The 27,040-nt window shown below is 41.4% G+C and overlaps 1 pseudogene; it reads left to right on the top strand.

The window, feature by feature from the left end:
- LOC129684587 (zinc finger protein 14-like) overlaps positions 1-27,040 on the top strand; it is a 77,625-nt pseudogene that overhangs the window by 32,211 nt on the left and 18,374 nt on the right.

The raw sequence follows: 27,040 nt of genomic DNA, 5'->3' as shown, positions 1-27,040 counted from the left end.
TGTAGAACTGTCCATCCACTTAGTTTTATACCATTCAAGTATCATAAAAGGCATATGTATTGATTAGTGTATATTCTATACCTGTTATAAGCAAATCATCCATAATAAAGCTAGTATTACTCATATACTTGTAGTGACTTATGATACTTTAGTGAGGGGCCAGTTTATGAGAGTCAAGAAGATTATTGTGATGGAGAAACTTGAATCCCTATACCACATGTCTATGAGAAACAAAAACTTAAACTGTGTGAATGCAATGTGAATATCTTTTATTTGTTATTCTTCCTTTAATAGGTTTATCAGCTGTCCCTCTGGATACAAAGCATGTAATCTTAAGGGCTATGAAAAGAAGCAGTGTACATCTCTGTTTCCTGGAGCAATGAAAAGATACGTAGTCATCCCCTCTATGAGAAGACCAAGTGAATGTGATACAAGGTTACAACTAATTGATTTTCCAGCTTCAGTGGAAATGTATCAAAATACTCACATTAGAGAAAGGCCCTATGAATACAAAAAATGTGAAAAATCTTTTGTCTGTCCTGATTCACTTTTCACATGTAGTGTGATTCAAACTATAGGAAAATGTTATGAATGCAATCAGTGTGGAAAAGCTCTTAGTTCTTCCAGTTCCCTTCAAAGACATAAAAAAAACTCATATGGGAAAAGGAAATGATAAACGTGAGCCAAGTAGTAAGAGCTTTAACTATCACAGGTATCTTCAAATACACAAGGCAACCTATAATAAAGAGGATTTCTATGAACATAATCAATGTGATAAAGCCACTTTACAATTATACCAAAGAACTCATTTAGAAAAATATCCCTATGACTGTAATCAAGGAGATAAAACCTTTGCATGTCCTAGTTATCTTCAAATACATGAAAGAATTCATACTGGAGAAAAACCCTATGTATGTAATCAATGTGGTAAAGCCTTTGCATATAAAAGTCATTTTCACAAGCATGAAAGAACTCATACTGGAGAGAAACCCTATGAGTGTAACGAATGTGGTAAAGCCTTTTCATGTAATGGTAATCTTAAAATACATGAAAGAATTCATACTGGAGAGAAACCCTATAAATGTAATCAATGTGGTAAAGCCTTTGCATACAGCAATAGTCTTCAGAAGCATGAAAGAACACATACTGGAGAGAAACCCTATGAATGTAATCAATGTGGTAAAGCCTTTACATGTCATAGTACTCTTCAAATACATGAAAGAATTCATACTGGAGAGAAACCCTATAAATGTAATCAATGTGGTAAAACCTTTGCACGTAACAGTCATCTTCAAATGCATGAAAGAACCCATACTGGAGAGAAACCCTATGAATGTAATCAATGTGGTAAAGCCTTTGCATATCGCAGTCATCTTCAAAGGCATGAAAGAACGCATACTGGAGAGAAACCCTATAAATGTAATCAATGTGGTAAAGCCTTTGCATATCGCAGTAGTCTTCGACTGCATGAAACATGTCATTCTGGAGAGAAACCTTATGAATGTAATCAGTGTGATAAAGCCTTTGCCTGTCCCAGTTATCTTCAAATACATGAAAGAATTCATACTGGAGAGAAACCCTTTAAATGTAATCAATGTTTTAAAACCTACGCATATCGCAGTAGTCTTCACATGCATGAGAGAAATCATAGCGGAGAGAAGCCTTTTGCATGTAATCAATGTGGTATACCCTTTGCATGTCCCAGTACTCTTCACAAACATGAAAAATTTTATACTGACAAAAAATCTCCCAGGAATCTAATAAATGAGGTCTAGACTTTCATATCATATTCATTTTCCCTATTGAATTCTTTTACTGGTGCTTGAGTAAGATAATAGAACTATTTCATCATTAAAATATGCTCTCCTTTTCAAACTGTAGGCATATTGTCATCCAAGAATATGGAAACACAGGACAATTTAAATAATAAAATCTACTTGCAAATGAAAATTATATTTATGTTGTCATTATATTTTAGGCCATATTAGCTTATACTAATATAAAAATGCATGTTCTTAATGTATTATGAGTATCACAAATGAATGCCAGAGGATAGTCTCAGGGTGTAAATATGTTTGGTACTAAGCTTCATGACCTGAGTTCATTCTCTTGGGTACCCACATTACTCATGGAATTTTTTTCTGAATACTGTGCTTGGGTTGTATACATACCCACATCTAGCACAGTACATAAACACTGTTGAAACCAAAATAGGGACCAGTGAGTTCACTCACCAGTTTACAGCACTTGCTGGCAAACTTGAGTAGCTCGGTTTGATCTCTGGTACTCACATAGTAAAACTAGAGAATACTTACCTATAAGTTGTCCTCTAGCTGGCATGTGTACACCGTGGCATAGGTGTGTACATACAGCTAAAATGTTTTAAAGAAATGAAATTAAGGATACAAAGAAAGTAACCATAGTACTGAGAACATACAAGTTTACAAGTTGTAACATTCCAAGAAATAATACTGTTCAAAAGAATGAGCATTCCTGTTTAAATCCTACATTATCCTTTCATTAGATAATTCAAAAATGGGTCATTTTAAAAATAAATCTTAGTTGGGTGGAATGGTGTATGCATGTAATCATAGCATTTGGAATACAGAAGCAGGTGGATCTCTCTGAGTTTGAGACCAGCCTAGTCCACATAGTTCCGGGATCACCATAGCAATGTAGACAGGTCCTATTCAAAACACCAAAAAAAGGGGTCTGAAAAAATGGCTCACAGATTAAGAATACTGCCTATTTTTCCAGAGGACCCGATTCAATTCTCTGCCCCTACATGGAAGCTTAGAACTGTCTGTAACTCCAGTTCCAGGTGCTTCAACATCCTCATAAACACATCCATGCAGGCAAAACGTGTGGACATAAAATAAAAATAACCAGTGTTAAAAAGCACATATTGCATTATGGAACTCCCTGTAGCATAATCTAGACTCATTTCTACATATTTAAGTCTTTCATTGTTTTCATTGACATTGAAAGAACTATGTAAACATTGACAATGAGATACAATGTGAAGAGTCCATTCACAGATTCATAGAAATCCATTCAATCCTTCAATGACCATGTAGCAGGGATTTTCATCACCTGCAGGTGTTAGAAGATGGAGTAATGGGCATCTTCATCTTCTGCATTATAAGGACGTATCTGGGACTGGAGCATGGTCAGTAGTACTGTCACTGTTAGGTACCCAAGTTTGATTCATAGCATCCATATCAGATGGCTCAGACATACCTGCTACTCCTGGTCCAACAGGTCTGATGAACTTTTTTTTGCCTTCATTAGGCACCAGGTATGCTAATGGTGTAAAGGCATATATGTATACATATATGTGTATGTGTGTGACTCCATAGTTTAAAAAGGGTTTTCTTGGGGGATGGAGAGATGGCTCAGAGGTTAAGAGCACTGTCTGCTCTTCCAGAGGTCCTGAGTTCAAGTCCCAGCAACCACATGGTGGCTCACAACCATCTATAATGAGATCTGGTGCCCTTTTCTGATATGAAGGCATACATGCAGATATTGTATACATAATAAATAAATAATTTTATTTAAAAGGGGTTTATGTCATTTTTTAATAAAATGAATTTGTTTATTGTCAGAACATGGTCCTTAAATTTAGTCATGGGAGGAGAATTCTAAGTGCTCGTGAGAACACTCCAATAGACAGTAGTCTTGTGACCTCAGTGCCTTCAAAATAGAATTATTTGGGGGATGTATTTTTCTGGTTCTCTCAGGTGTTGCACATAGGAGTGCCTTTACTTCATGTTACTCATTATTGTTTGATGCTGTTGTTCAAGGAAATGTTTAAACTATCCTTCATATGTCTGTATGGAGAAACATGATTTTGTGCAATATGACTTGGTTTTGTCATTGTATATACTTTGACCCCTCTAGAACTATTCTGTTCTCTTCATGGCTTGACAACTTCATTGCCCCATTCTCTTCCTTTTCTTAGGTGTAGCTTCTATAGACACTTTGGAAGCTCTTTATCCATCTTCCATAGGTGGAGTCAGCTTTTCAGGTATCCACAAAACTTAAGTGCCCTGAGGAAAAAAATAAACATACCCTTAGATCCAGTGTATTACTGGGTCTGGGCTATTCCATTAACCTGACATAACATCTCTCCAAAGGACCTATAATTTTTTTTCCAGCAGGGGTCCCAAAACATTCTGCAGGGGTAAGGCCATCCTTGCCCAAATTTTAAAATTACCCAATTAAAAAAAATTAAAGTATAAATAATAGAGGATAAAATCCTATGAGAAAACCAAATTACTCTTACCCTCCTTTACTTTCCAATAATGTTTTAAGTTGTCTATTAGTCCTTTCCACTAAAGGTTGACCTTGAGGCTTATGTGGGAATTCTGTGATATGTGGCATAACAAACTGTAGGCAAAATTTCTGAGAAGGCTTGACAATGTATGGGGGAGCATTTTCAGGTTTTAGTATTTTACAGGAACCTGAAACAACAAAAGCTCTGAGTAAAGAGGTAATAACATTTGTAACTGCTTCTCCTGATAGGGAACAGCAAAAATGAGCAATAAAGAGGTGTCTGCAATTTAACGCATGAAGTTTATTCCTTAACTGTGAACCGAGCCTACCTTTTTTGTTGCTGAAAACCATTTGTTCATTGGTGAAGCATTTTGACAAAAGCTTTCATCAGATTCTCAGGCTTCCTTTAGGTTCCTAGGTCCTAGGAAGAGAGTGTTAAAAGGGAATCTGCCTTTACAGATTGCTCAGACAAGGGTCCTGGAAGATTACAATATGACCTACTATGGCCAAAATAAACTAGATTCTCCTGCATCTGTGATTCCTGTTGAGCTAATTGTAGTAAATCATGAATAGAGCTGCCTGATGAAGTGATCCACACTGTTTTTAGATGTTGCACTGCCAGAACTGCATAGTGTTTATCAGAATGTAAGTGTAGAGATTGAGGATAACATTGTAATGCCATGTAAATCATGTGTAATTCCATCTGTTGTACTTTAGGACCTGGGTAGGTAAAAAATCAGTGAAGCATCTCTGGAAACTGTGGCACCCTTACCGGGGAATTTATAAATACCATTCATGCAGAGGCTATCTGCTGAAGCATGGTACTTTGAGAAATAGAACAGTATGTTTTGATGCAAAATCAGCCCATTTACTGGAAGGAAAATGATTATCAATTTGAAAGGGATATGTAGGAAAAGCCAATGCTAACTCATCTGAAGCATTCATTAAACATTCCAAATGTTTTTATCATAAAGATTACAAATTTTCATTGGCTCTTGACCAAATAATTGTTTTGTCTGAGAGCTGCCCAGAATTATCAATTCAGAAACCACAACTCAATCTGGAGTGATACCTTGTTTTGGACTACTAGAGAGATGTATCCATTCTATTGGTCCATTATCCCAGAGCAATTCCATAGGGATACTGGGAGAAAAGATAACTAACAATGTAGGAACAGCATGTGAGATAAGCTGAAGGTGAGCCTTCCTAAGTGCATTTTCCACATACTGTAATTGAACACCTACAGGTTCAATGCATTCTCTGGGAGATAAAGGACCAGGATGCTCTTTAAGAACATCAAATGTGGGGCTGGAGGTATGGCTCAGAGGTTAAGAGCACTGATTGCTCTTCCTTAAAGGTTCCGAGTTCAATCCCCAGCAACCCCAGCCATCTATAATGAGGTCTAAAAAATCAAATGTTGCAATTGTGCTGTGAGAATTTTTAACATAGGTCTAACCCAACTAAAATCTTTTAGCAGTTTATGGAACTCATTTTGAGTTTTTAAAATGTCTTTCTTCAACTTTTGAAGAATGATTGCTAAAGACGTTATCAATTTTCCTAGATATAAGATTGGAATAGTATGTTCAATTTTATTAGAGAATATCATCCATATTAGGTTAACTAAATTTTCAATTCAGCAAATAAATTCCTAGAAATTTATTAATTTCAGCAGAAAGCAGAATATTCATACAATGTGTAATAAACGGAAGACAAAACAACTCACTAGCTCTTTTCAAACCAATAGCAACAAATTTTTCACAGAAAGTTGAACTATTTGCTGTTCTTTAAGGTAAAACTTCCCAATGATATCTTTTTGTTGGTTCATGTAGTTAAGAGAAGTTACACTGAAGGCAATTTTTTTTTTACAATCATTAGGATGCAAAGGTATCATATAGAAACAGCCCATTAAATCTAACAATATAATAGACCATTTCTTAGGAATAGTAGCAGTTGTTGGAAGGCATGGTTATAAAGGTCCCATTAATTCCTTGGTGGTATTTACTTGACATATATCTTGCAGCAAACATGATTTTTCCAACCGTTTCTTAATCACCAAAATAGGAACATGACATGGACTGTCAAACTCTTTTCCATGCTTTTTCCCCAGTTGTTTTAAGAGTAATGCCTGGGAGACTAGCATCTTTCCTTTTATAACGGGCTATTGATCCAACCAGATGGGATCCTCAGGAAGCCAGGTTAGAGGATTAGCACAATCCTTTTCAGCAGCTCCTAGGAAAAATATTACATTTTGGAATGGGATTTACAAATTCAGTGACTTCCTGCAACTCTCTTCCCAGGTTATTTGCAGGGATCAATTCTTGTGAGAGCATCACCTGTTCAGCAGGATTATTAGTCACAAAGAGATACATGCCTAGGCTTTGAAGAACAACTAACCTGTCCCACAGGTCTGTCACCAGATATCCTGAATAGGGGAGTGGGAATGAAAAAGGGGACAAGGGCTCGAGAAATGAAGACCAAGACAGTTTCTCTTCTCCATTTATTTGAATTTTCCATACAACTATATAGGCAGGGCAGAAGGAATGTAATTGCTTTTGGCAGTCACTAAGTGACTAGAAATCACAGGATGGCCCACCAAGATGTGCTAATAATGGTTGTTTAGAAAGTTCCTCAGAAGTGTTACTTAAGAAGTCCTGAGGGAGAGGAGGATTTAAGGTATTTCAGGAAGATGATCTTATCGAAAGCCCAAGATCAGCCAGGAATGCACTATTCTATCTGAGCTGTAGGCCAGTCAAGCCAGATGCCAAAATTCAGGGGGCAGCAAGGTACCAGAAGGCCCCTGACAAACAACTCTTTCCCATAAAGTTATGGCCAGCCCCTACAGCACATTAAGCCGGAAAGAACATCATTGACCCTCATTAGTTTTTCAATTAAGATTCTTTTGAGCTTTTTTGAGAACCATGGGAAACTCCTACTTCTCAGAGATCTGATAGGGTGCCCTGAAGAGGCCATTGCTGGGGGCAAGATTGATATGAAAGAACTGAAACATTGACACCAGTGTACAGCATCCCTTGGATTTCATGCCAACTATCCATAGAAGCCTGGTGGGTTCCTCTCTAGTAATTTCATCCATTGCCCATCTGATGACCCAAATGTGCTCTGTTCCTGATCAGACTTTATCCTATTAAACACTGACATTGGAATCAATAACAGTTGAGTAATATATTATTATTTGTCTAAAAAGTTTGGATGCCAGCAGGAGCAGATGCCATAACTTTAATCTCACCAATATAATCCCACTCTATAACTCCTGGAAAAATCTGCAAGTCCTTCATAGTCACACTACTTTTGCCTGTTATCAGTCTAACCACTCCTTGTGGCAAAAGCCCAAATATATCTGCAAGTATGGTGTGGACCCCCATTTCTGGTGTTAATATGAATCTGGTGGCTGCGCTGACATCCAGGACTGTCTGAGGTTACCCTGAAAAGTTTTGCTGCATGGAGTGTTGGATACTAAGAAGGGCTGTTGGACTGACATTCACCCCTGAAGACAAGTGTGAGTTGTTACTGGATGATGTACCCCAAATTTTGGTAGGGCCTGTGGCTACCCTTCATTCAGTTTCCCTGAGGCAAAGACATCCTTGCTTACAGTGAGAGCATAAATCTAAAATCAGAACCATCATGACCTGAGGAGCCCCTTGTCTTCTTTGTGGACATTGTCTTTTGTAAGACCTGGAGTCTCTCACTGCTCAGGATCACGCCCTTCCCAGGAACTCTCACAGACCACAACTCAATGCAAAAGCAGGAGGTTTATTCCAATTGCAATAGGGGTACCCCTCCAAAGACAGGAGACGACCCCGAGCATGCAAAGCACAGGGTTTTTATACTTAAAAATCTGGCCACTTTTGCTCTATACATTGATTGGTCAGCAAGAATAGCATAAAGATAGTTTACAGCTGGTTATTTGCAGTTTTTGGCCGTTTGTGGGTTTTCTCAGAACAGTTCACCCTGCCCTTATTTTTTAGAAACTATCTCGGAGCAGTTCACCCTGCCCTTCCAGAGCTATCTGCCTCTGGCTTCAATTCAAGGATGTGAATAGTCACAGCTGTTTTTCTTTTACAGTTGTTTTTCTCATTCCCGGGTGGTCCCTCACTTTTAAAATGTCCAGGATGACCACATCTAAAGCATCCATTACCATTAATCTTATTTATTTTTTCTTGTTGGAAGCCTGCAAATAATTTAGGCACTATTCGGCCTTGGAGGACAGCAGCCATAGAGAACCCTTGAGTATTTGAAGGCCAGTATCAACACAGAAGTGAATGTAATCAATATCTCTCTTTTTTCCTAAAAGGATGGATGGCAGTCTGGATTGCAGCAGTAGCATTCTCATATGTGAGTTGTTTAACAATCATCAGTCCTTCCTCTTCATCAACCACCAGGCAATTGGCAAGCTGCAAAACACAGGAAGCAAAATCTTGATAGTGCTCATAAGGCAACTATATAACTTTGAAAGTTTCTGTCTATTTTCCAGAACTTATTTCATGCCTGTAAAGCCAAAGAGTCAATTTGTCCATAAGCCTCAGGAGGATCTATAAACTGTATCTGAGCATCACTATACATGCCTTCTTCTATGAACATTTCGGAAGGTATGGGTGCATTATTTTGATGGTTTCTAAGAGCTTGGTCCTGGCATCTTTCTGAATCAGTCTTCTACAGTAAATATTAACCCCAGTAAAGATAAGCTTTTGCTAAGATCCTCCAGTCTGAGAGGGCAGAAAAACTCCCAAAATAGAATGAAGGAGAGACAATGTAAAATGAGCAGTTGGTCCATACTGAGCAGAAGCCTGCTTAAGACCCTTAGGAGTCTTTAATGAAATGGGTATATACTGTCTAACTCATTTCCCCCGGTTACCAGGATCATATGTTTCATTCACTGGCATCTTCTCCCATCTCCTGGCATGATCCAGTGCCTCTTGAATTGGAGACTTGTACCTTAACTTAGAAGAACGTAATTCTCTTTCAGAGGATGAGAAAACTCTTTAGTCACTTCAATAAGAGATGAAGCAGTGAAAAAAGATCCCATGCTATCAGGAGCTGCACTTGATGGGTAGGTTTTAAGAGTGGAAGAAATTAGAGCTGGGGGAGGGGAGGACACAAAATCAGCACAAGGAGGAGAAAAATCTTCACTCTTATCAGAGAGAGACATTAGATAATAAATCTTCAGCTTCTAATTTTTCTCCTATTCCAGTGTTCTGCTTTTCCAGATCACTTTCATTTTTTTAATTTAAATGCTGTCATTTTTATCTATTACTGTATTTCTTTCCTAAGCTGAAAGACATCAATAGGAATTTTTTCTGGTCCCTTTATATCTAATTCTCCCTGGATTGCTCTTCCTATCCAGCACCATCTTCTGGGATCCAGAGATTCCTTTTTCAGAGAAAGAAGATTAAAATTCACTAATGAATTCCAGGAATTTTATCAACTGATGATGTCCCACTTTAACTCCTTCCTCCAGCAACAAAGTTTGCAGAACTTCTGCAAACAAATGTTGCTCCTTCAAACCTGCCTGTCCCTAATATTTACCTCCAATCAATGCTCCTGCCTTTTTATAGTTGTGCACACAGGATTCCCAATAGTTCCTCTACTTCAACCTTTTTTTTTTTTTCTTTTCCCCCGTAAATTCCCATATTTCAGGTCTCTGTACTTGGTGCCACCTGTAAGTACCAAATCTTACAGGGCCAAGGTTACCTGATATGGCTATGAACAAATAAACCTTGCCAGTTGGAGGGGCCACAGCACTACTGATGCTGTGACAATTTTATTGAGAGCATCAGACTTTTTATACCTTCCTCAGGAACAGACTATAATGGCAACAGAGTTGTAATTGCCGGGATTCAAATATGTTTGCAAGCTATTCAGGGTGTATAAGATTAATGTCTAAGACAAATTGTCCTTTCTATCTTCCTTGCTTTCTTGACTTCTGAGGGAACATACAGAGATAGACAAAGCATAAATTCTTCACTTCCTGATGGGTTCATTTTTCTTTCGGGAACTAGAAGGCACATTGTTCCCCAGGAGCCATAGACTCTAACTTGAAAATTTTATACCTCATGCTTCTTAAGGCAGTTAGGCCAGGCCCACTTCACAGCCTGTGAAAAAGCTAATTTCATTTACCAATTGTTCCTCATAAGCTGCAATTGGTATCTCCAATGGAACTTCAGAAAAACAATAATGTTTAACATCTAATTATTTACTAATAATCTATTTAAAACTTTAAAAGGAGACATAGCATTGCACAACTGCCTCACAGTCTCTTGAGAGACAAAACAAACATACAAAAAAACATCTATTTGAATCTAGAAAAAAATGCATTTGTTTATCATGTGGATTCTTCACTGACTTTAAATTCACTTATTTTCCCCACTAAATTGTCTCCAAGAGGTATTATAGCACAAGAAGTTAAACCTTTGGAATGGATTTACTTATAAAGGCCAGAAAATACAAACTAGCCAATGAGAGCTTTAGAGCCTGGTTTACTGAAGCCCACTGTTATTCCTATAGATTGGTATTTAATAGTTTTAGATTTAAAAGATTGCTTTTATACTAAATATATTCATCCTGATGATAACGTGTATGTTACCTTTTCTGCTGCCTCAATCATAAAGAGCCTCAACTCCAATGTCAAAAGAATGTGTTACCTCAAGGCATGACATACTCTCCTACTATTTTTCAATACCACATATGAAAAGTTTTAGAGCCTGTGTGGTGGTTTCTTCAAAACACAGAATTGTTCTTCAAATGTGTTTTTCTGCTTCTCTGTTGTAACAAATAGAAGTGTATTTACTTCAGATTATTCTCTATTGCTTGCTGATATTATTCATTAAGGTTTAAAGTATTCTTTACGTGCCTCTATGGAAAAACATGTTTCCAAGTCTGGTGTACCTTGTGATGATATACAGCCTGAACTCATGAGAACTTTACTCATGTGACCTTTCTTCATCTACAAAGCATAAATTGTCTGGAGTCTTAATAAAGTTGTCTATTGCATGTGTCTTTGTCTTGGTTCACCTCATTTACCTGCTCTATTTTTCTACATTCCACTGCATCTAGAGCAGTGATAGCAATGTGCCATTGCTACTTGTAAACTTTCTGTTTTTTAAAGATAGTGTCTCCCATACACCAATGGCTTTTAAAGTAGAGCTGTGATGTCTACATAAGGTAGTGCCAATGATGATCCAAATAGTTTAAAATGATGAGTTTCTCTTGTTTAAATTGTATAGGTAAAAACACTATAATGTATCTCTGACTTCATTATTTTATTTCACTGAAATTCTTAGCTTATAAGTCTAAAGAAAAGAAATTTGAAATTACAGTTCTGATATCAACAAGATTTCTTAAAGGTGCTTACAGGCAATCATAATGACCTGAGTTCAGCTGTTGGAATCCTGTCTGGGGTTTTCTTCCCTTTGAAGCACCCAGGCATCGAAGCATTGGGGCTCCTGAGCATGTAAGTACTTGGGACAAAGGAAAGAAACCTGCAGGAGCATGGGAGGCCCAAGCTGGTGGTGAATGTCCAGAGAGAGAAAGCCTTCTCCAAAGCAGGTCTTAAAGTGTTACAGTCTTTGAGCTCGGAAACAGCAACTCTCAGGCAATATTCAGTGAAACAGCTTGTGCTATTTTATTAGGGGTGAACAAGGAATATATGATCCTTGGGGGAAAGGAAAGAAATTTCAGGCTGGTGATGCTTTATTTTCATGGAGAGGAAATCTAGGTGTGACTACTCCAAGAATGGTGGAAGTGGCAAGTCGAAACACTGCAACATCAATTTAGGCTTCTCAGCGGCTGGGGGATCAGTTCTGATGAAGTGAACACTAGCTTCACAGAAGCACTTTTTCTTTTTAATTGTTACACAAAATCACATTTAGCAAGTGAATTTCCCCATATCAAAATCTCTGATCAGATCTAGGCATTTTCTTAGAAAAGCATTACTTAAGCAAACACAGTCATTTTAAGAGTTCTAGGTTTGCCAGGCATGTCTTATGACAGAGATCATGGTAAGGGTCTGAAAATTCCCAAAAAAAGAACAACCCCCTTAATTTCAGATATCAATCACTGATTATTTCCAAGGGATTATTTCAAGGCTAAGTGGCCATCACTCCTGAGTAAATGCCAGGTGCAATGGCTTTTTTAAAATTCTAAAATAAGCCACAACCAAAGGAAGAGCATATTAAGTTTTCTTCTTAAATGACTTAAACTTGCCAGCCAGGAGCTTCCCACTCAATGCACTGTCAAAAAGAGCAAGGGTCAATTTGTATTTTTGGTTGTGGCCATCGTGGGTACTTTTCTGTTCACAAGTAAGATGGCACAAATAGACATAAGCCCATGCTTTGAAACTGCCAGATCCTCAGGGTGCTGGAATGTGAAGATGCCTGACCCCTGCAGAGTCATCTTAGAAGGAAAAGCCCTCTTCAGCCACCCATCACCCTTTTCTTTCTAGTTTATTTAGCAATTGTTTACAATTTTGACAATAGTCTTATTTGTACCTTGGTTTATCCAGGGGCTATCAGCAACTGTGCAGCCATTCTGAAATCACCATTAGCATGTGACTCCACCTGCTACTTTCCAAGTTCAGGCAGAAATGAGGAGCCCTAGGAATCTAGATTACCTGAGCCAGAAATCATATAATATGCCAGGCTGAACGTCTCAGTCAAGTATTAGTGGAAACCTGCAAGCAGGACACAGGATAAAATTCCTCCAAAAAAGCAATGGAACGTAACAGTAAGGCCACTGGGTAGGGATTCTCATGCCATTGCCACTGCTGCTGGCTACTGCTTCAGCACCATCATAGATGCCAGGCAGGGAGGTCAAGAAATTGGTATGCTGACCTGGTGGCAAAGCCATGATTCTATATTCCCATGGGGTATCCAGGACAGAGACTGACAAGTGGACAACAGAGCTGGGGTGGCAGAGGTTGCTCACACTGTGCCATTTGCTTTTTGAGATAGGGGCTGGCTTATAAGCCAGGTCTAACCTCATAGTGATCCTTACGCCGGTGTCCGCAGCACAGAGTATAATTGTGTGCCACACCTGTTTATGTAGTGAGTAAATATGCAGGATTAATACCAGCCAGGCATGGTGTGCATGCCTTTAATCTTAGCGCTCTGCAGCAGACTAAAACTGATCTTTACGCTTCTGAGGCTAGCCTGGTCTTCCTGCCTCAGCCCAGTGCTATGGACATTGACACCTATACTGCCTCAGGATGCCTACTGCTGCCACCATGGATACTGCAAATGATAATGACAACCTTTCCTCCTTCAGTTTACTGCCTTCACAGTGAACTTTTTGTAAATTTCAGACTCTTTGTAGACTTTCCTCGCTTGCACTTCTGTACCTGTCATCTGGAGCGCCTTACTAGGACTCATCCCAGATTATGCTAATTTGAGGTAAAAAGTCTGGACAAAAACCCACAGGCCCTGAACAGGAAAACTGACCAATCCCTGAGCTTCCTACTGAAAACCAGCAGTCCCTGAGCAGGAAAGCCCACCAACCCCTAAGCAACCCAAGCTCAGGACTTGAAATCGCACCAATCCACACTCTAGAAATCCCTGCCTAGAAATCTCTGCCTAAGAAATCCTACATAAAGGCTGTGTCTGCCTTCTCCTGGGAGCAGAGGAGAGCAGTCCTTCCTGGATTCCTTCCTCCTCTCTCTCCAATAAATCACTTTTGAGAGATTTGTGGCTGCTGTGACTCTCTTGAGTCACAGAAAATTCAAGAGAAGAGAAGAAAAAAAGAAACAGAAGGAGCAGACAGAGCTCAAGTTCCAAAGCTGCTCAGCTCTCAGCATTTGGGGCAGCCCTCCCCTAAGAGCTGTAACAGCTGGAGAAGGAGCAGAACTCCAGCTCCTAAGCAGCTCAGCTCCTCAGGGGTTGGGGCAACCCTCCCCTAGGAGCTGCAATGTCTCTGTTGAGAAGGCCTCAGAGCTGTGTGGTTCGTGAGCTCCCATGTCTCAGGATATCCTCCTAACACTGTCCCACCTCAGCTAGTATACCTTCCCAGCCCTCAGAGTTGTGAGTTTCCTGGACACCCTTCCATCTGAGGACCAGAAAGCAAGCCAACACAAACAGCAACACAAGAACAGAGCCCAAATCTTTAAGTACACCATGCCAGTCCCCAGCAACTTTCTGTGGTGTCAAAGGCCTGGGCTTCATCCATTCCCTGGTTTATCTAAATACTGCTTTGCATTCATTTTTATTGTCATAACTGTGTACTGGGCCCAGAAGCTCAGACTGTTCCTAGCCTCCCTGCTCCATCTCTGCCCCACCCAATGCTCCACACTGGTTGTGTTTCCCCTTTGCAGTGAGCTTATCCTCCTGGGTGATGTTGGGATGTAGGTGACAAAGAGTTGCAACATTTCAGGTGAAGATTGATGGGTCTCAGAGGGCCAGAGTGTAGGGAGCCATGGTGTGATGAGTCAGCTGGGCACACTTAGTAAGATCCCAGGCTGTCCTCTAGTGCTGTTCCTGACTGGTTCCTGGCTGGGGAAGGTGCTCCCTGAGGCTTCAGCTCATAGAGGTGAAGGATGGAAACTGAACTTCTGAGCCGAGACTTCATCAGCTCTGGGCCTGCAGCAGCTGCATCTGCAGGATCTGGCTGAGAATGCACTGTATGTCCTTGTCCATCTGTCCCTGCTTCGAGGGGGGAGGGGACAGAGGCAAAGACACACCCTGGAGTACCTGGTGTGTGATCCTCTGTTGCCTGCAAATCCCTATCCTCAAACCCAAGGGAGTCAATGGTTTATGAGGTAAACGAGTGGACAAGGATGCTCCCAGAAGCCACAAGGCTGGCACAAAACAGAAGGGGAAACTGAGGCCCAGGTTGTGACAGAAGAATGATGAAGCACAGAGGACACACCTAGATTGGACCAGGAGCTAGGGGCCTCAGCTGAATGGCATACAGGAGATGGCTGTGGTGCACCTGGGCACAGGGGAGAGGGAGGGATAGGCAGAGGGGTGAGGGACTCAAGGTCATCCTTGGCTCCATAGTGAGTTTGAGGGCAGCCTGGGCTATATGAGACCCTGCCTCAAAAGAAATGTGGGAGTTAAGAGGGGAGGACAGGAAGAATAAGGGAAGAAGGGAGTAGAATGACAAGAAGAGAGAGCCTTCCACAGTGAGACACACCCACACCACTTCTCTGCCCCTGAGTAATGGCTAAGTCAGGGATGTGTCCCTGAAGTGCCCTGACCAGCCTGGACCCTGTCTGTACTCTCACTGGTCTGTTTGTGGCTCTCATCACCTGTCCCTGCTCTACATAGCCAGTACCTCCATGCCCTGCTGCATGGCTGTCGCCTGGACACACAGGGCATCCTCTTCCTCTTCAGATCTGGATGGGGCAGCCTGCTGCACCTTCAGAGCTTCCTTGAGCAATGAAGAATTCTTTAGACAGATACATCATCTGATAAGGGGAGGAGCTTCATGAGAAGCCATGCCTCATGAGACACGCAGGGACCAGGGACCTTTGCACCTCATCTGGACAGCTTGGTAAGGGGTCATGGGTTTAGGCTTGGAGTCAAGCTGACTCAGTGTTTGTATTTGTACAACCCAGGGCTGAAAACTTTGAGCATCCCACTCAATTCACTCTCCAAAAGAGCAAGAGTCACTGTAGAATTCTTGCTCATATTTGTCATGGCTGTTTCACGTTCAAAAGGAAGACGGTGTAAATAAACACAAGCTTACTCTTCGAAATTGCCAGATGCTCGCTGTGCTGGAATGTTTATATACCTGACCCCAGCAGGGTCACTTTGGAAGGGAAAGCCATTTTCAGCCACCCATCACCCACGGCTTTCCAGCCTTTTTAGCATCTGTTTACAAGCTGTGACAATAGTCCCGCTTGTACCTCAGGCCCATCAGGGGCTATCAACAACTGTGCAGCCATTCTGTAATCACCATTAGCATGTGACTCCACCTGCTGTTCAGGCAGAAATAAGGAGGCTGGGAATCTAGATTACCTGAGCCAGAAATCAGATAGTGTGACTGAACTTGCCAGTCAAGTATTAGTGTGGGTTTCAGTGTGGAAGGCCTGTAAATAGGACACAGGCTAAAATTTCTCCACAAAACAGCGGAGATAGCAGTAAGGGAACAGGACGGGGATTCTCATGCCATTACCACCGATGCTGGCTGCTGCTTCAGCACCTTCAGATTCCAGGCAGGAATGTCACAATGCTATTACATTGGGGCCTCCCAGAACAGAGACTGACACTAGTGGATCAAAATCTCAGGTGGCAGAGGCTGTGCACACTTTTCCGTTTAATTATTTGAGATAGGTTCTGGCTTATAACCCAGGCCTGCCTAAACTTCACAGTGATCTTCCTGTAAGTGTCCTTGGCACAGAGGACCATTGTATGCCACACCCCACTTCTTTTTATTTGATGATAATATATGCAGAACTAGTACAAGTCAGGCATGGTGGAGCATGCCTTTAATCTTAGCACTCTGCAGCAGAGGAAAACTTAACTTTATGGTTTCAGGGCTAGCCTGGTCTATGTAGTGAGTTCCCATCCAGCCAGGGCTACAGAGTGAAAATGTGAGCAAACAAAACAAGAGAAGCTAAATGTAAATGTGTTAATGCTTTTCTAGCAATTTTGGAAGCAGAGGCCTCAGATCAAGGCCAGCCTGGTCTACAGAGAAAGTTTGGGGCAACTAGGGCTACAGAGCAAACCCTGTCTCAAAGCACCAAACAAAAACCAAATCTAAACAAACCAAAAAATGTATGCTTAATTTGATTTTACTTAGTTTCTCTAACGATGCAGGGTTGAGAGAAAAATAAATCTGTAGATCCATGTGTATATTCTCCACAATAACATTAAAAAGGCAATGAAACATGTATAACTTATTTATCAGAATATTAAGAAGCTCCACAGTAAATGCAGAATCATTAAATAAAAGAACTCACTTTGATCCCACAGGGTTGAACTGACTAAATTTCTGTATTGCCTTTTGTATAGAACAATGGATGATGAGATCAAAGATTTATGGTATTTTTTTGCAATTTTTTAACTTTTATTAATTATACTTTATTCACTTTGTATCCCCCCCCCCATAAACCCCTGGTGTGTATTTTTTAAATCAAATTTTCTTTTTACAAAAATTTTCTTTTTACAAAAGTACTTCTGAATGCTAACCTGAGGTACGGCTAACCCAGAAACCAGCAGATATTATTTGTTCTTTCTCAGTTTCTTAGCCAAACCAGAGTAGTGCCCCAGAAATGAGTTGAGGTCTGGCTCGGCAGGTGGCTGGTGCCAGCAGAGGTTCATATTCGATTTCTATCTGGGTTGTTGGGAGCCCCTCACCCCACTCTGTAGGCCGCCGTAGTGCTACAAAGGAGTTGGAGGTGGGTTTACCTTGCCAAAGAAAACAACTTGGTGAACCACTGACTTCAGGTATATTTTCCTAAGATTGCAGGACTTGGAAGGTGGGGGGAGGGGCGCACTGAGTCACTGAGTCATTCCCAACGTCCTGTGTTCACTGCTTCAGGTGCTGGGGACACAGGCCTAGGAGCACAACAGAAGGGCAGGAAAGAAACAGGGTATCACTTCACCTGCCAGGCAAGAAGGCCCCTGAGTAGCTCACCAGCATGGCTGGAGGTAGGCGTGGCCTGTCCTGGGGTTTAAAAGTTCAGGGTATTGAGGCTGTAAGACACCACAGCATAACAATGATGCTTGGTGGTGAATCTCGGGACTGTTCGGCAGGCAGCCAAGCCCTTTGGTGCTTGTCCCACATCTATACAGCACCACAGTAGGAGGTGGCCATGGTGGTTGTCATTTACTTGTCACCTGTGTGGACTTCCCAAAGCATATGTGAGTGTCACAGGACAGCAACGTGAACCACTCACACATGCCACAGCACATGTGTGAAGGTCAGAGGACAAGCTGCAGGAGTGGCTTCTCTCCCATGGATTAACCTCAGGATCTCAGACTTGGCTGCACGAGCCTTTCCTGATTGAGTAAACTACCAGTTTCCCCTCATAGCACCTCCTTTTAATCCTCCTATTTCAGTGTATTGGTTGCAGCAGCCCTATTTTCATTTGGGGGTAGTAAGATACTGGGCACTTATTCTAGAGCCAACCCCCTATTTGGCCAGCACTTGTCCAATGAACCTTAAATAAAAAATTTGAGTCAGGGTCTGGCTAAGTTGTTCAAGTATTTTGTCAATTCAATTCTGTTTGTAGCCTTAAACTAGTGATGCTCTTGCCTCAACCTTCCATGTGGTAGGATTCCAGGACTGGACCACCACTCTCAGCTCCACATTCATGTGGGAAATTAGCAATTGGAGTCTGCCTTTTAACAGAAAGTAATTTAGCTAAATTTGTTTCAATTATTATTTTTAAAAATCAACTTTTGGTGTCATTAATATTTTATTTTTGGATTTCATCTCTAATTTCTACTAGTCTTTCTTTCTAAGCCCTCTTTCTACGCATTGATTTTTCTGTTCCCATTTTCACATGCATTTTTGTTCGCTTAGGTTGGAAGTGGAACTTTGGGGAGCAGGCCTCTGGCAGGCTTTCTCAACTACCCTGATGAAAGCTCCAAGGCATCCTCACTTTTGTGTCCTGTCCATGGGCAGACTTGGGAAGTGCTGGTCTTGTGCTTGCGCAAGCATGCTGCAGGAGTAAAGAGAACCAGGCTATTCAGCCTGAGAGACTGTGGTTATAAGTCTCATGGCCACTGTGTGCTCACTCTGAGGTAGCCTGTGTGCTTCTGCCAAGAGTGCTAACCTATCTTCCTGCTGTCTCATTCTCCACCTACAAATAGTTTATTGGAGCTGTTCATCTTAATAAACTTGCTTAACAGGAGCCATCATGTTATGAAAGACATACTGATCCCAAACTTTCTATCTTTGTCTTCTCATCCCATGTTTTCACCACAGTCACTAGCCCTTTGGGGACCCTAATTGTTGATGTTTGGTGGTTTAATTTTCCTTCTCTTTTATTTTGGCTTTTAGAGCAAGAATTTCTTTGAGCAGTCCTGGCTGTCCCGAACTCGCTCTGTAGAAAAGGCTTAAGCTTGTGATGTCTTGCCTCCACCGCCCAATTGCAGCATGACAGGCCTGTGCTACCACAGAAGGCTGGGGAAGTGTTAGTGTTTTGTCTACCAATGTTCAACTGAGAGAGGTGTGAGCAATCCAGGTGAGCCTTTTAAAAACTGTTGATGCCTAGTGAATAGCAATCAGGTTTAAATTTGACCTGGATAAACTGGGCGCCCTTTCAGTTGTGAGGCAGGGGGATCATTCCACGTCAGTGTTTAGTAATCTGTGCGTGCTAGAGACCTTGTGCCTCGACAAAGGAGCAGTACCTACTCCGTGCAGGAGTGGTGCACGGATGGCTTTGCAGTCCGGTCGCTGTTATGAAATAAAATGCGGCACACTCCTTTGGCGACCGAGCCAAGCTGTGCCCCTGAGAAATTACCCCATAGAACAGCTCTGGTGTAAAGAAAGTTTATTGGGGGAGGGGAGGAGGAGTGCGATCCTGGGGAAGGGGCAGAGGCAGGTAAGTGGACTTGTGCACAGGCAGACAGACAGGAAGAGAGGGTGCAGAAGAGGAGAGAAAGGGGGCGTGCACAGGGGACAGAGGGGTCGCCAAGCTTGGGTGCGGGCTTGTTTTTTAAGCGACAGCACGCTCCTGGGCACCTGGTGGCGGCGGCAGGCGAGCACATAGCCGTTCCTAGGTCCCTGAGAATAGGTTGGTGCCATTGCCTGACAGTAACAGGCCCAAGTTTTCCTGCAACACCAATCTCGGCAGGTCTGCGGCAGGTCTGTGCCTGGAGTGGAAACACCGCGCCGTGTCACGTCACCGAACTATGTCCCTAAGAAAGATGTTCCCGTCACTCAGGACTCAGTAGCCAATCAGGGTTTTCGGACGCACCTGCAGTCAGAATGGGGCGGGAACTTCCGGTCCGCCATACTTAAATCTCCGCTGTGGACTGAGGCTGTCTCTGGGTTCCGTGAACCGTGCTGAGAGCTGCTGCCGGAGCTGCGAGGAGAGCGGGGCGAGCTCGGAATCCGCGCCATGGTGAGCGGGGTCCGCCTTTCCCACGCCGGGAGGAGCCGCGGCACCCGGCGTAGGGTTGGTCCCGGGATGCGGGAACCAGTGGCCGGACTCGGCCCTCCGAGAGGTGCTGTGAGTTCTGTGATTTTCCTGCACTTCCTTGGCGGAAGAGGCACTGGTGAATGAGTTAGTGCGCTCCCTTGAGTGAAAACATCCTTGTTGCTGACGTCACCCTGCAAAGAACGGGCAAGAGCACAGCTGCTTTCCTTATCGCCGGGGAAGGCAGATTTGCTGTCTTGCAGAGCTCTCTTTAGCGTCTAATAGAAGTTCTGCACGTGGTCCTCGACACTGAGTCCGCAGTTAATTCTTGAAGGTGTAAAGTGCGTTATTAACACATTTGTATGTAGAGGCTGTGGTGGTCCAGCAAGTGTGTTAGTAAGGCCAGACTTACCTGGTTTCCTGGCCTCATTCGTCACCATTTACTTTATTTTAAATGCGTTTTTCATTCTTTCTTGTTTTGATCTCATGTTCTGTTTATCGCTTTATTTTTCCCAGACAGTAGGGTCTTTAATACAATTCTGTTTGAAGTTTTGAAGTGGAGGATGTCAGTGTGTTCAATATTTTTCCAATTTTGTTTGGTTATCATTTTTTCATAATTACCTTTTCTCATCAGTTTTCTATTATTGGAAGCATAAATGTTACACATTTATTGAACATTTGTTGAATCCATAGCTAAAATTTTGTATTGTAAAACAATATTGACATAATGGCCAAGATAGCAGCAAACCACACGGCTGCTTTCTACTTTAGCTTAGCTCAGCTCCTGCTAAGGAGAGCCCATCCTCCACCAGACACAAGTCCCAGTTGGATCCACACTTCTCCAAGGTTGAATGTACAGTGTTACAGCCTTTTCTTTATAGAGACACTTTTGAGAGGTTAGCATGAATACAGGAGATGGTACCCATGGCATGGTCTAGGCAGGTAGACTCCTCACAGCTAAGGAACAGAGGAAAGATTTCCGTGGCCTCAGGCAGAAATGGTTGAGTCCATGCATATGTCTTACCTCACAGATTATAACTGTTGGAAGCCAAGCGTGGCCATCCAGGTGTTTCACCAACTCCTCAGTTCCAAGACACAAGATGTTGCTTGGTCCTATTTTACTCCAGTTGGCTATGTTCTGGGCTGTGGTCAGACATGTTTCTGACCCTCCATGTTGCCTGGAACTTAAAACTTTCAGATTTCCACCTGGTAAAATAGTTGGGTCAAATTTAAAATCTTAGTATGCTTGTGTGGCACTTCTGCACAGTTAGAAATGCTGTTTCTTGATGGCATCATCTCCAACAGTCACACTTAAGCATGCCAAGAGTCTGTCTTCATTGTTTCCATCAGACCTGAAGCAAAATATCCCAGGTTCTCCGATGGAAGTGAGTATTGAGGGGTAATATTGTGCTCTCAGAGAAAGATACGTACTTGAGCCTAAGTTTGGAGGGCTCCAATTGTTTAGTCTCTTCTTAGACAGGGTAGGGAAGGTTATTATTATTAAGGAAGCCTGTAACCCAGCCAGAGGAGTTGGCTGCTGCATAGTTGGAGGAAATAGTTTCTTCTTTCTCAGTTTCTCTTTTGGGCCCTCTTTCTTTCTCTCCCTTTTCCTCTTTTTATTTTCATTACTATCTTTCACTCATTTTCTTTAGAGCTCTTTTCTCCTTAAGTTATATTCCTGTTATGGTTTATATTAGCTCAATAGCCTCACACTTCTAGTTTTGAATGGTTGTTCGCCAGTTGGTAGAACTAACTGTATAAAATTAATAGTTGTGCTCTTGTGGGAGTAGGTTTGTTTCCTTAGTTTGTGGCTTGAGGTTTCAGAAGACCAGTGCAAGGCAAGTGTTTCTTTCCTCCTGCCTGTGTATCAGGGTGTAACACACCGCCCCATGCCTGCCCAGCATGATGCTTCCTTTCAAGGTGATGATGGGGTAACCCTCTGTCACTCTAATCAGTCTCAGAAGTATACTATTTATTGTCAGAGTTGCCTTGGTCAGAGCGCTTCTTCACAGCAATAGAATAATCATGAGACAGTTGTTCATGTAATATTTTGAAGTCTCTATTCTGTGCATATCCTGTGAAATCAAGTAAGGTTAACTGAAATAATAATGGACTGATCTCTAGACTAACTATTTGGTCTGTGGCACGGTTATTATTACTCATGACTCATGCAGGTCCATAGGGCAAAAGAGCAACAGCAGGAGCAGAAATGAATGAAACCTGTGTGGTCTGGAAAGAAAAAGAGCTGTAGGTAAGTTCAGGTGACAGTCCTGTGCTGAAACAGAGGCAGCAATTATCAGGGAGATGAGGGTCAGTAAAGAGAGGGCACCCGTTCTTTGGACACATGAAAAAGGTTGTTTAAGAGCACTGCACCACCGAGCAAAGCACTTAACTGTGGAAGGAAAAGGCAAGGAGATGCATAGTCCCAGAAAGCAACTTTATCCAGAACCTGCTGCTGCTTTGTTCGCAGGGGCCCGGGTCCATCCAAAGCTAGAACTCCTTATGGTGTTATCATCTCTGTGCTGCCTTTCCTTTAAAGAAGAAAGTTGCGCATTTTAAGGGGCCTCGATTCTTCTTCTGTGTTCAGCTCTGAAACTGAGGCTGTCAAGTTTGGCAGCAAGAACTCAAATGGCGTGTATCTAGAATGATAGATGATACACCTCTTAAGGAAGAGTAACAAATAATAACAATGACAAATAACAATTAAGGAGACTTAGAAACGATCATTTTATTCAAAGAGTCTAACCGTTTGTGTCTTATAGAGATGTGACATAGGGATTCATGTGTCCCCCCGCAGCAACCTTTTTGTCTCTTATAAACTGCTCCTCTCACTAAAAGTGTTTAGACACTACAAGTATATCAGGAAAACTAGCTTAATATGGGTGATTTGTTTATAAAAGATCTTAGACATACATTCATCTCTTCATCAATGTGTATGCCTTTTATGATAATTGAATGGTGTGAAACTAAGTGGAAGGACTGATCTACAATGTGGCTATTATGTGTTAGATTCATGACTGAGCTGGGTTTTAATGCCTTACCTCACTTGCCTGTCCCCCACTAGTAATATCCATGACCATTTTTTCCTCAGACACTTGGGTCTCATTTTTTTATACCTTTGATTTCCTTTTTTATGTCTGCCTCAACATGCCTTGGGAACTCTTCTTTTTATTCTAATTTTCTATTTGCTTTGGCATTAACAAGCTATGGAGAAAGCATTCTAATATGGTTTCCTTCTTATTCATTTTAGTTGTTTTTTTTTGTGTGTGTGTGTTCTATAACCCCCTAGACTATGAGTGAGTACTTAGTCCCAAATTACATATTGAAACTATACTGTACCTTTTCTTTCTTTTTCTTTTTTTAAATTTATTTTTAAAATGATTTTTATTATTTATTTATTTGGTTTTTTTTTGATAAGGTTTTTCTGTGGAATTCTGGCTGTGCTGGAACTCACTCTGTAGACCAGCTGGCCTTGAACTCATAAAGATCCACCTGCCTCTGCCTCTCTGAGTGCTGGGATTAAAGGTGTGTGCCACCACCACCCAGCTACTGTACCTTTTCTAACCTAGGCAGCTTGACTTAGAGAAAACCATGTCTAAAAGGGGAAATTTAGTCTGAGTTCTTTCATGTTCTACTTGTATTTAGATTGAAGCATATAACAGAGATGGATAGATTGTAAAATCTGAGAAGGGGACCAAAGAAAAGTTTATTTCAATTGTTTTTTCTCCTCCTCCTCCTCCCTCTTCTTCTTCTTTTTTGAGAAATGGCTTCCCTGTATATTCCAGAGTTGGCTACATGAAGTTCGAGTACAGACAGGCTAAAATTAGAGAGATAGACATACAAGGAAAATCCAGTGAGGTTCAGATATTCAGAGTCACATCTTTAAGGGTGGAGAAGCTCAACATACTCTGTCTTCTTCATGGTCCCTAATGAGGAGGAGGAGAACACAGGTGTCCAGGCACACATCAGTAAACATATCATCTGATAAATGTATTCATTAATATTCCTTTGTCTCAATGGCAGGAAAAGAACCAGCAAGGAAAATAAAGTGTTAAAAGGATCTAAGTATGGAAATGTCCTTAGTAATGAAGGTCTTAGGTACATGCCGATGAAGATGGCTGGATGTCTCCAGAAGAAAAATGAATGGAAAGTGTTTTTTCAAGTTATGAAGAACTGAGTCAGTCATTCATGGAACATATGAATGAGACCTTGACATAATGTATAGTGTATGAAAGTTGTCAGGTCAGAGATTAACCATTTTAAGGACTGGCTAAAATGTATGGCAAATCCAAGTTGATAAAGAAATGTCTGGCTGTTGAAATATTGCATGTAGCTAAAATTGCCAGAGTGGTGGGAAAGTGATTGTCTGCATGTTTAGTAAACCACCCTTGGAGGCTATTCTAATATGGTCAGAGGGATTAACAGGGTTTCCCCTTTGCCCTCTTAGATCAGTGAGGTCCTAAAAGTCCATGGGCCATTGATTAATGTTCTGTAAGTGTAGAAAGTCACTGCTTCTCTTGTTCATGGAGCCATGGGAGCCTACTCAGTGAATTCAAAACAATGTCCAGTCATTAAAGAAGGAGCTCAATGCAGGCTTCAAAGGAAACCACATTTGGTCAAGCAAGACCTCTGACATAGCTTCACATTGATGAACAACTGGTACAAGAAGGCTAGAAGAGCTTGAGGGTTCTCTAAAGCTCATGTGACACCCGAGAAATAGTTGCACAACTGGCCTTGACAATATAGAAGAAAAATATTTTAGGCACCTGCATAGTCTTCAGCACTCAGTAGGAAAGTTTAACAAAAGACTAAAAGAATTGGTAACCACCCAAGGGATCCCAGTAAGTATAAGTCTATGGGAGATGTTCCTTAGATATATCTCACATGTATTTTTCTCATGATAAAAACATAACCAAGATATATTCAGCTCACTCTAGCACCTGCTTATAGCCAAATGAGATTAGCCAGTAGTGTTTTAACATAAGTATGAAATGATAGTAAATACCTTTTTTCTCCCTATTGGGAAGCCACATGGGAGAGGCATGATGCTGATAATTAGTGGATACAATAACAATTCAAGGGAGTGAAGGCTTGTTGTGGGTTCATCTCTCTGGAGAGTAACGTTTAGAAGTCAAAGGAAAACCAGAACTCTAATGGAAGGGGGTCTTAAGAGTCTATGAGGAGAGACTAATGGGGTTTGGGGATTTTAATCCTTGTCAAGACAAAAGCCAAGGACTACCTTTCTTCTCTATACCTGACAGAGAGAACCTCTGGTGGTGTGCCTCAGTACTACCACTTGATACCCTAAATATAGCTAGAAGAAGCCAGATAGGCTGTTGCTCCAATCCTAGTAGGGTTACCTGTTTCAGGGTTGGGGGTGGGTGAGATAAGAATAGGAGGCAAAAACTGTTTAGGCAATTTAGGGTGAAAAGACTTAGCAGAAATGGAACCTGATACTTTCCTGATTAAAAGCCAGTAGTGTCACCTGACCTATTAGCAGTTTTAATCCTTATCAGAGTTCAAAGATGCCAAAAGTGTTTCAGAGCTCTGTTCTCTGAGCTAAGTGAATCTATGGGCTTTAGGAAGGAGAAAAGTTAAAAGTAGCAATGAAATCTTATTAAGAGAAAAGGTCCAGGGCAGGTGAGATAGCTCAGGGGTTAAGAATACTGAATGTTCTTCCATAGTATCCAGGTTCAATTCCCAGCACCCACGTGGAGGCTATCAACCATGTGTAACTTCAAATGTCCTCCTCTGGCCTCCATGGGTTCCAGTCATACAAGTGGTACTGAGACATATTGTAGGCAGAATGTCTAAATACATAAAATATAATAAAATAATAAGAGAGAGAGTGCCCAGTGAGTTGGAGAACAGAATCTCTGGCCTGGGTGCAGGTCTAAGATTTTACTGAGGACAGGCCAATGCCTTGGCCAAAGAAACATCTCTATGAAGCAGGGGACTCACCTTAAACCATACAAATGAAAGAGATGCAATAATTATGTCTTTTGTACTCACAGATGATTTCAGGATTTTGAATCAAATGATAGTAAAGAGGTACTCCCTCCACATTGCACTCTCTTATTCCAACATAAAATATAGTGATGACATCTTAAAGAGTTTGAAGAAAATAGTGTTTAAGAAAAAAAAAAAAGACAGAATTTTGTTTTAGAAAGTCATATTAGTCTCTTTCATTAAATAATATTAAGCTTGTTTTGGGATCAAATCCTTCTAATCTCTCCACCCAGTAAAAACTTGTTTCCTGAAAGATCCACTTTGAGTAGGAATTTAATGACCAGGACACTGGGACTCTTCTCCTTAAAGAAGTACTTCCCCTTCTTCATTTCCTATGCAGCAATTCTTTCAGTAATATTGTTTTTTTCCAAAATGAATAAAACTGAGAAAGACCTAAACCAAAGGGGAAAAGATATAGCCACCACCCTCCTTGGAATATAGACCATGTGCAGCCTATGTCTGGGGCAGGAACATAGCCTCCAGTTCAAGAGTGAAGTTTTCCTTGCCCAGACACTAAAGTTGGAGTGCTGTTCTCATTCTTTACTATCCTTGAACTTACTTTTGACATACCCACACAGAAAACAACTTTTAAGGACAGTTTTACACCTGCCTCCTGCCACTAGGCTACTGCACATGAGGTGCAACCTTTCTGATCCTCCCGCTCAGCACCATGTATTCCTGGGAAAGCAGTGAGGCTCAGATACCCAGATACAGCACAGC

The sequence above is a fragment of the Psammomys obesus genome, unplaced genomic scaffold (assembly GCF_907164565.1).
Source record: "Psammomys obesus unplaced genomic scaffold, mPsaObe1.curated_primary_1811, whole genome shotgun sequence".
Lineage (NCBI taxonomy): Eukaryota > Metazoa > Chordata > Mammalia > Rodentia > Muridae > Psammomys > Psammomys obesus.
Note: the sequence above shows the minus strand (reverse complement) of the source record. Positions and strands in the feature narration are given on the sequence as shown.